Raw genomic sequence first — 11,586 nt, 5'->3', positions numbered from 1 at the left:
AGAAAATACACAATATGACTTAACATGTTTTAGCTCTGTGCTTCAGTTAACTGTTTTTGTTATCAAGTGCACTGTAGATTAACTACTTCAGAGATCTAGAAGTTAATCTGTTTTAACAAACTGTGAATTTCCTAGAAAACTACTATATAATTTTTCCATTTACTTTTTTTCCATCTACCTTTTGTATGTTTTATCCCTATCTAGGGAGAGAAGAACAAATGTTTAAATGTCTTTTAAGATATTTCAAAAACAAAGACGTTGGATTTAATTTGTATTTTTTAATGTAAACTCTGATCAACCCTCTTTTCCTATTTAAAATATTTAAATAAAGCTATTCCTCATAGAATATGATTATCATGGCCATACTTAGGAAGTATGGATATGGACAAAATAATACAGTGTGATTTCCTCTCCCTCTTAATATAATATACCATATATAAAAAACAACAAGTCTGAGTCACAAAAGTGCAATGAGTGAGATGTGGAAGTTATGAGATTGTTTACTCCTTTAAATTTGCTAATAGAAGTGGATATGGGGGACTTAAGAATGTTTTTCAAAAACAGTTTTCTGTATATTGCCCAAGACAACTTTAATGTTTCTTTAAGCTTGAATAAACTTTATACAGCCTTCTCCAGGACTCTTGGCCCTGACTCCCCATTTCTTTACACATTTTCAGATATTTATAGTGCAATCCCAGTTGACTTTTAATTAAATTGTTCATAAAAGAAGGAAGACAATTAACATTTAATGAGTCTTTCATATGCCAAATATTATGTATAATTTAAAACTCTGTAAAATAAATTCTATCATTATCCACAATTTACAGATGAGGAAATTACTGCTTAAGGAGGTTAAATTATTTTCTGAACATAACAAAGCTAATAAAAAATATATTCAAAATATAGCCTAGGTCTGTCTGATTTAAAATGGATGCTTTTACCATTAGGCCACATTCTAGGCTTAGAATCACAGAATCATTAATCTGAACAAACAAACATAAAATAGGATTACTCTTTAGGAATTTAAATCAATTCATCAAATATAAGTGTCTGTGGGTATTTCATCTGAGTAGACATTGATTCCAATAATGCTCTCATAATCAGGAAGCTAGTGTCTGATCAATATTTGCAAATTTGCAAATTTAAATAAACCTAGCTCATCCTTTTATTTCATAAATATTTTATTTATTTCAAAAAGAAGTAGAAATAGCATTAAACTATTTGAGAAAGCTCATTAGAAAAATTTTATCTAGTAATGGAAGGATGAAAGAATCCCACCAAAAAATTAAGGAAGTTCAACAAAGTCATTGAGATCAAGGAAGGAAACTTACTAAAATTGAACATTTATATTCAATAATGGGTTCTTGTTCTCTCCACCTCCCTGCTGCCATTGGGGTCTGTATCACTTGTGAAATATCCTTGTAGATATGAGACATGTCAAAGTGAAAATATAGGCAGTTACTCTGATGTAGCCATGTTGGTGAGTGAATATTCTGATGAGGTTTTGAAAACAAACCTATGAACTCTCAGCTCTCTTATTCCCATATAATCTATGAAACTTATGCTCTTTTTTTTAACTTATCCCCAAGCTTACTTTCACTGCTGAACTTCTCTTACTCAATCAGATTCCTATCTCTTGAAGGGGGTAGATCAAAGATAGGGTAGGTGTGAGCATGGATATCATTACAGTCTAAAAGCAGTGCTCAACACAGACTCCCTATTCATTGCCAATGTCCCCAACTCCCAGCCTCTGGGAGTAGCTACTGATGCCTCAACATCTACTTCCTTCATGAGTTTGCCCTTGGTCAGAGGGAACCACCTTGTACAAGGTTACACTCCCTACCAGAGGGTGGCAATTGGCAATGACTGTCTGATGAGAGACTACATTAAACTTGGGACATCTTTGAAAGATCGTGCCAACCCCAAAGCATGCAATAAGATTGGCTAAGGCCTCAGTTGCAAATGCATTGCTGGTGAGTTTCTCCTTCTGCCATTTCCTACTTTTCTCATTTTTTCAGTGGTGTATTGCCCAAAACTCCTTCCCAGAATGCTTTTATATGCAAACATGCATCTCAGAGCCTGTTTCCAGGCAACCAAATCTAAGACATCAGTTGAATTTTGAATGGCCTGTGACTCAAATTCTCTAACATATCCCTTAACATTCCATTACAAAATTGATTTTCTATTTTGTAATAGTAACTTGTAGGCTTTTCTTTCTTAATTTAAAAACATACTGAATTTTCTCTGTATTTATAACTGTCTGATAATTCTGGGAAGGTAAGAGGGGTAGAAGAGGTTAATTTTCCTACAGTGTATTCCTTTCTTCTCAGTGGCAGATGCTCAACATTTCAACCACTATATCAGAATTCAAAATAAATAGTTTCTCATTATAAACATAATGTAAATTCAAAAATCTAAAACAAATATATGTGTTAAGAGGAAAGAACCTCCTTAACTGAGTTTGGGAAGAACAAATACAAGTTTTTGTGACAGTCAGTGGTAGAGGTTTATGGAGTTTTAGAACACAGTCTCTAATAGAAATATTCTGCAAGACACCAATGAAAATACAAAAGCTTGGGAGGAAAAGTCCTGCCTTTAATACTTAGGTAGATTCTCCTGACATTGTAGTATATCTATATGAATAAAATATTATTTAAACTCTAGGTCATTCTACTAAAGGATAATTGGGATATTTATACTTTTTAAGACTCAGGAATATTATTTTTTTTTTGCGGTACGCAAGCCTCTCACTGTTGTGGCCTCTCCCGTTGCGGAGCACAGGCTCCGGACGCACAGGCTCAGCAGCCATGGCTCACGGGCCCAGCCGCTCCGCAGCATGTGGGGTCTTCATGGACCGGGGCACGAACCCGTGTCCCCTGCATTGGCAGGCGGACTCTCAACAACTGCGCCACCAGGTAAGCCCTCATGAATATTATTTTAATAAACATATTTATATATACTGTCTTGTGTAAATGAAGACACTTCTCTAAATATTTAGAAATAGAAGTTCTGGGTTTTTATGCATTATGCATATTGTCAGTTTCACTAGGTACTGCTTTCCAAAGTGGTTCTATCAATTTGCACTGCCACCAGCAGTGCATATTAATTCAACACTTCCCCCCATCTTTGCCAAAACCTAGCACTAATTTGAGCATAAAGTGCGATCTTATGATTTTAATTTAAATTTTCTCACCATTAGGGAAGTTGATCATATATTTATTGGATATTTGAGTTTTCTTTTGTGTAACATGCATGTTCATATTTTTACCTAATATCTAGGTCATTTTTCCAATTGATATGTAATACTTTATATTTAATATACATGATATTTTCTATATTTTCCCATTATGTAGTGGCTGCTATTCATAAGTTTTTAATTTTGATGAAACCACATTGGTTAATATTTTTCTTTATGGCAATTAAAGAGTATGGACTCAGTAGACAGCCTGCCAGTATTAGAAACTCACCTCTGCCACACATGTTTTTGAAAGTTAAATGCGATCTACTCATCTGAAAATAGTGATGGTAGTAGAATTTATTTCTAAGGTTGTCATGAGAACTGAACTATTAGAACATGTCAACTGATTAAAACAAGACCTAGGACACAGTACTCTCACTGAGCATTAGCTGTTATAATTGTTAGTAGTAGTAGTAGTAGCTGTAATACTATTACCATTAAAGAAATACTTCTCCATTTCAAGAACATAAAGAAACATTTATTTATTTATTTATACATTTTTTTCTTTTTCTTGAAGTATAGTTGATTTACAATGTTATATTAGTTTCATGTAAAACATAGTGATTCAATATTTTTATAGAGTATAATCCATTTACATTACACTCTATGTTTTATTTATTTTATACCTAGTAGTTTGTACCTCTTAAAATCTTCCCCTATCACACCTCTCACCTTTGGTAACCACTAGTATTTTCTCTGTATGACTCTGTTTCTGTTTTCCTATATTCATTCATTTGTTTAGATTCCACATATAAGTGAAAACATATACTATTTGTATTTGTCAGTCTGATTTGCTTCACTAAACATAATACTCTCCAGGTCCAACCATGTTGTTTCAAATGGCAAAATTTCATTATTTTTAATGACTGAGTAATAAATATATATTTGTAGTATTACATATATATAATTTATATATATATATAATATATATATTATCCATTCATCTGTTTGTGTACACTTAGGTTGCATCCATATCTTGGCTATTGTAAATGATACTACAATGAACAAATGAGTGCATATATCTTTTGAATTAGTGTTTATGTTTTCTTTGAATAAATACCCAGAAATTGCTGGATCATATAATTCAATTTTTAATTTGAGGAGGAGCATCCATGCTGATTTCGATACTGGTTATACTTATTTACATTTCCGCCAACAATATACTGGGGTTCTATTTCTCCATGTCCTAACCAACATATATTATTTGTTATCTTTTTTGACAATAGTCATTCTGATATGTTGAGTTGATATCTCACTGTGGTTTTTATTTGCATTTCCCTTATGATTAGTGATGTTGAGTATCTTTTCATGTGCCTGCTGGCCATCTGTATGTCTTTTTTGGAAAATGTATATTCAAGTCTTCTGCTCATTATTTAATTGGATTGTTTGATGATTTGATATTGATTTAACTGAGTTGTTTATATCTTTTCAATATCAACCTGTTATTGACATATTTTCAAATAGTTTCTCTCATTCAGCAAGTTGTCTTTTCATTTTGTTGATGTTTTCCTTTGCTCTGCGGAAACACTGAAGTTTAATTAGGCTCCATTTCATTATTTTTGCTTTTGTTTCCTTTGCCTGAGGAGACAGATACAAAAAAGTATTGCTACAATTTATGTCAGAGTGCTCTATGTTCTATTCTGGGAGTTTTATGTTTTTTATTCTCACATTTTAAGTCTTTCATAAATTCTGAGTTCATTTTTTATGCGGTATGATACAAATGTTCTAATTTCAATCTTTTACATGTAGCTGCCTAGTTTTTCCAGAACCACTTATTGAAGAGACTGTCTTTTATATATCTTTTCCTCTATTGTCATAGATTAATTAATTATAATTGCACGGATTTATTTCTGGGCTTTCCATCCTGTTCCACTGATCTATTTGTGTGTGTTTGTACTGGTCTATTCTGTTTGGGTTAACACATATTTGTATACCATCTGAAGTCAGGGAGCATGGTATCTCTAGCCTTAGTCTTTTTTTTCAAGATTGCTTTGGCTATTAGGAGGTCTTTCATGGTTCCATACAAACCGTAGAATTATTTGTTGTAGTTTTGTGAAAAATGGGTATTTTGATAGTCATTGCATTAAATCTGTTGCTTTGGGGAGTGTTTACCTTTTAACAATAATTATTCTTCCAACGAATGAACACAGGGTATTTTTCCATTTCTTTGTATCATTTTCAATCTCCTTCAACAATGTTTTTTTTAGTTTTCAGACTATACATCTTTTACCTCCATGGCTAATTTATTCCATTACATTTGAAGCAATTTTAAATGGAATTGGTTTCTTTCTTTCTCTTTTTGATAGTTTATTGTTATTGTGTAGAAAAGCAACAGATTTATATGTATATATATATATATATATATATACACACACACACACACACACACACACACACGTATATATTAATCTTGTATCCTGAAAGTTTACTAAATTCACTTATTAGTTCTAAAATATTTTGGGGTGGAGACAATAGGGTTTTCTATATGTAGTTTAATGTCATCTACAACTAGTGACAGTTTTACCTGTTCCATTTCTGTTTGAATGTCTTTTTCTTGTAGATTGCTGCATCTTGGACTTCAAATATTATGTTAAATACAAGTGACAATATTGGGCATCCTTGTCTTGTTCCTGATTTTAGAGGAAAAATGTCAGTTTTTCACCATTGAGTATGATGTTAGCTGTGGGTATGTCATAAATGACATTTTTTATATTGAGATATGTTCCCCCATACCAATTTATTGAGAGTTTTATTCATGAATGGGTGTTGTATTTTGTGAATGCTTTTTCTGAATCTATTGAGTTGATCAAATGTTTTTATTCTTTAATTTGTCAATGTGGTATATAACATTGATTGATTTCTGGATATTGAAGCATCCTTGCATACCTGTAATAAATCCCACTTGATCATGGTATATGATCCTTTTTATATATTGTTGAGTTTGGTTTGCCAATATTCTGTTGAGGATTTTTGCATCTATATTCATCAGAGGTATTGGCCTGTAGTTTTCCTTTTTTGCAATGTCTGTCTGGTTTTTGTCAGTGTTATGGTAGACTCATAAAATGAATTTGTTAGTAATACCTCATCTTTAAGTTTTTTAATAGTTTGAGAAAGATGGTTATTAGTCCTTCCCTGTGAATCCATTGGTTCTAGACATTTGTTTGCTGGGATTTTTTTTTTTTATTATTACTGACTCAATTTCACTACTAGTGATTAGCCTGTTCATAAAATCTCTTTCTTCATGATTTTGTTTTGAAGGTTGTAGTTTTCTAGGAATTTATCTGTTTCTTTTAGGTTGTCCAATTTGTTGGCATATAACTGTTTATAGTGTTCCCTTATGATTTTTTGTGTCTCTGTCCTGTTGCTTTAATTTCTCCATTTTCATTTCTTATTTTGTTTATTTAGGTCCTCCCCCTTTTCTTCTTAGTGAGCCTGGCTAAAGATTAATCAATTTTGCTTCTCTGTTCAAAAAAAAAAGCTCTTGGTTTCATTGATCTTTTCCATTTTTTTTCCTCTGATATTTATTATTTCCTTCCATCTGCCAACTTTGGGCTTTGTTTCACATTTTCTAATTCTTTTAGATTGTAAGTTAGGTTGTTTATTTGAGACTTTTCTTGTTTCTTGACAAAGGCCTTTTTATTGTTATCAAGTTCCCTGTTAGTACTTATTTTGCTGCATTCCATAGATTTTGGAGTGTTGTGTTTCCATTTTAATTTGTCTTGAGGTATTTTTTGATTTCCTCTTTGATTTCTTCATTGACCCATTGGTTTTCTAGTAACATGTCATTTACTCTGCACATTTGCATCTTTACCATTTTCTTCCTGTTCTAGTTTTTTTTTATTTTTGTATCATTATGGTCTGCAAAAAATGCTTGATATAATTTGTATCCTCTTAAATTTGTTGAGACTTATTTTGTGACCTAGAATGTGACCTATCCTGGACAGTGTTACATATGCACTTGAAAAGAACATGTATTCTGCTATTTTGGGATGAAATGTCCTGTATATATCCATTAAATTCAACTGCTCTAATATGTCATTTAAGATCACTCTTTCCTTATTGATTTTCTCTCTGCATGATCTGTTCATTGATGTAATTGGGGCATTAAAGTCCCCTACTATTATTGTTAATTTCTCCCTCTATATCTGTTAATATGTGTTTTATAAATTTAGATGCTCCTATGTCAGGTGCATATATGTTAACAAAAGTTATATCCCCTTCTTGTATTTATCTCTTCATAATTATATAATGTTCTTCCTTGTATTTTGTTATAGACTTGGATTTAAGGTCTCCTTTGTCTGATATGAGTTTTGCTACCCCTGCTTTCTTGTTTCCGTTTGCATGAAATATATTTTCCATCTCCTCACTTTTATTCTGTTTGTGTGTTTTAGCTGTGAAGTGAGTCTCTTGTAAGCAATATATACATGGGTCTATTTTTTATCCAATCTGACGTCCTATGGAATTCAATTGGAGCATATATTTCATTCACATTTAAAGTGGTTATTGATAAGTATGTACTTATTGCCACATTATTATTTGTTTTCTGAGTGTTTTTGTAGTACTTCACTTTTTTCTTCTTTTAGTCTATTCCCTTGTGGTTTGATTATTTAGTATTTTGTTTGTTTTCCTTTCTCTCTAGTTTTCCTGTATTTATTGTAGGTTTCTGATTTGTGGTTACCATGTAGTTCATATATGTTGACCTATAACATATCTACTTTATTCAAATTGATAGTAATTTAAGTTCAAACATATTCTAAATGCTCTAAAATTTTTTACTACCTCCATGCATTTTGTGGTTGTCATAGGTGACATCTTCATGTTGATCTCTTAACTCTTTATTGTACTTATCATTAATTTTACAATTTTTTTTTCTTTTCACCTTTGTATTAGTCTATTTAAATGCTTGATCCACAGCCCTTGCTATATATTTGTCTTTACCAGTGAGATTTGCTCTTCCTATAATTTCTTGTTGCAGCCTTTCTTTTTCACTTTAGGAAAACTTTTTAACACTTCTTATAAGGTAAGTTTAGTATTGATGAACTTTTAAACTTTTTGCTTGCTTGAGAAGCTTTTTATCTGTCTTTCAGTTCTGGATGAAAGCTTTGCTGAGTAGAGTATCCTAAGTTGTAGGTTTTTCCTTTCTTTTCAGCACTTTGTATATAGCATGCTCTTCCCTTCTGGCCTGAAACTTTTCTGCTGAAAAATCTGTTGGTAACCTTGAGAGTTTTCCTTGTATGTGAATCTTTGATTTTCTTTTGCTGCCTTTAGAATTATCCCTTTATCTTTAATTTTGCCATTACAGTTATGATTTGTCTCAGTTTGGGTCTCTTTGGGTTCACCTTATTTGGAAGTCTCTGTGTTTTCTGAACCAGGATATCTGTTTCCTTCTTCAGTTTTGGGAAGTTTTCAGACATAATTTCATCAAAAACATTCTCTCTTCTGTCTCTGAGACCCTGTAATGCAAATGTTGGTACACATGATATTGTCCCAAGGGTCCCTTAACTATTCTCATTTGTTAAAATTTGTTTTTCTTTTTTGTTGCTCTTATTGGGTGATTCCCATTTTTCTATCTTCCAGATTGCTTATGGGTTCTTCTGTATCACCTAGTCTGCTGTTAATTCCTTTTAGTGTATTTTTCATTTCAGTTATTATATTCTTCATCTCTGATTTTTTCTTTTTATAATTTCTAATTCCGTGTCAAAATTCTCATGGTGTTCATCTATTATTTTCCCAAGTTCAGTTAGCAATTTTATTACTATTGCTTTTAACTTTTCGTCTGTTAAATTATTCATCTCTGCTTCACTAAGATTTTGTTCAGGGGTTCTTTGGTCTTTCATTTGAAACAAACTCCTCTGTCTTCTCATTTTGTTTAATTTTCTCAGTCTCTAAGAAATTAGGTAAACAGTTACTATGCTAGTCTTGAAGGTAAGACCATATATGGGAGTGTCCCTATGCAGTCTGCATATGGCCAGTGGCTTTATTGGAAGAGCTGGATCTGAAATGAAGATAGAATATATCTTCCCTAGTGATGTGCTGGTAGCCACTGCCTTGGTAGAAGGTAGAAATGGACTTGGAGGGGCTACAGCTAGAGACAGGTGCAACCCGGGGCTTCTGCTATGCTGAATGACTGAAACTGTCCTATCAGGAGTTTCAGTTTGGGTTTGGAGATTGAGAGGCTGGAACAAGATCGCTGAGAGAGCTGGGTTTCTTCCAGGCATGTTGGCAGTCTCTGCCTTTGTTTGAGACATGGCTGGAGTCTGAGGGTTTGGGGTTGCATTTCTGTGCTGGCTTCGCTTTTTCCCCTGGTGTTTGTGCCTGATTAGAGGCTGAGTCAGGAAGGGAGGTGTTTTTGCCACATTACTGAGATGGTTAACTCCTATTGGCAATGTCATTCTTCACCCTAAAGATAAGCTAGTTTTGTTCAGCCTAGATGTGGATGGGGGCACATATATTGGAAATGGCTGCCTCAGCTCTGATTTGGGGTAGAGTCAGATTCAAGCCAGCTCCATTTCCTCTAAGTGTTCATGCTCCTGTCAGCAATTGCAGCCTTGGCCCTAGTGGAGAGCAGCACCAGAACAAGAGGGGCTAGAGCAGGCTAGTGCAGGCTGGGGGATGTGCTAAGACAATACTGGCAAGTGGACGAAATCCCCAGGCAGTTTTCAATCTGTTACCTCTGTTCTGTCATCAGGAGTAAGCAGATCTGTGTACACGCTCGTCAAGAGTAGAATCTTTGTTTCTCATAGCCTTCCAGTAAGCTCCATTGGTTTCCAAACCAGATAAGGAGGCTCATTTTCACAGTCTTCAACCCCAGAGCTGATGTGACTAATATATGGCTCAGACTTCTCACTCCCCAGGAGGATCCCTGAGCCTAAGATATCTGCTTCCTCTTCTGTGTCCCCCACTAGGAGTACAGGTTCTGATCATATCACTTCTCCTCCCTTTCTACCCAAACCTGTGTGGATCTTTCTTTACAATCTTGGCTGTAGAAGAGCTGTTCTGCTAGTCCCCAGCTTGATTTCAGTGAGATTCACTCTATATGTATTTACAGTTTTGATGTATTCATGAGGGATGGTGAGACCAGCATTTTTTTACTCTATCATCTTGATGTCCTTCCATGATTTTTAAAAGAGGTTTCTAGAGCAGTTTGAGGTTCACATATATTTATTTTTTAATGTTTAATTTTACTTTTCACATTTGGATATTTCATTTATTAGGATGTAATTGAGATTTGATACGAGGAAGGAATTTTTAATATAAATATCCAGCTGTCCCAGTTAAGAGCATTTATTAAATAATCTATCAGTTCCCCTCTGAAGTATAATGCCAGTTCTGTTATATTTCATATTGTCAAATCTATTTTTGACTGTGTATTTTATTATAGTAGTCTATAGCCCTGTGCAAATACCACCTGAATTTAATTAGTATAGCTTTTTTCAATAATTATTACCTAGACTTAAATCATCTTTGTTATTATCTTCAAGAGTTTGTTAAAACTCTTGACAATTCTTGGAACTTTATTCTTCATATAATTTTAGGATCAGCTTATTAAAAATCTCTGAAAATTCTTTCAGAGTTTCAGTTGCACTTTCTTTAATTTTTAAGTAAATATGAGAAAATCTACATCTTTATACTATTGAGCCTTCCTATGTGTGAGTGTATACCATGCATCAGGCATTAATCTAAAGGCCTCCTTTGTTTTAATCCATTTAATTTTTTAAATAAGCATAAGATAAATATAAACCTATTTACAGTTGAGAATATGGACTTCACCCATATATGAGCAATACATAGATGAAAAGATTATGTCCCAGTCCTCAAGGAACTTATAGTTCATGGAAAACAAAAATATGTAAGCCAAAAAGTCAGTAAAATACAAATGTAATTATAATGAGAAATATGTATATGGTAAAATGGAAGTAGAATAGAGTCTTTGGAGAAGTATAAGTGTGTAACAAATGTGCAAAGGAAAGGAATTCAGAGTCCAGTGAAAATCATGATCAAAAGCATGGTGGAGTCAGGAGAAAATTCTGTATGAAATGGGCACTGCAAATACTTGTTTATTCCTGGAGTATAGAAGACGAACAGGAAGTGAAGGGCCCAGATGATGAAGGAGCCATTGAAATCAAGTTTGAGCAGGAGAATAAGATTTGAAAGTTAGTATGATAGCACTGTGGGAGAATATACTGGGAAGGATAAGACTGGAGACAGGAAGGGCAGTGAAGAAGCTATTGTCATTATTCACAATGAAGTGTGGATGGTTGAAATAGGTGTCAGCAGTGTTGATAGGATTGGCAATGCTTGTTTTTGATTTCTGGTTGGATAACTTGGTGGGTGACAATACAATCATC

This window comes from Delphinapterus leucas, chromosome 17 (genome assembly GCF_059928025.1).
Source record: "Delphinapterus leucas isolate spDelLeu-1000000601 "Yukka" chromosome 17, BTC_Dleu_Yukka2, whole genome shotgun sequence".
NCBI lineage: Eukaryota > Metazoa > Chordata > Mammalia > Artiodactyla > Monodontidae > Delphinapterus > Delphinapterus leucas.
Note: the sequence above shows the minus strand (reverse complement) of the source record.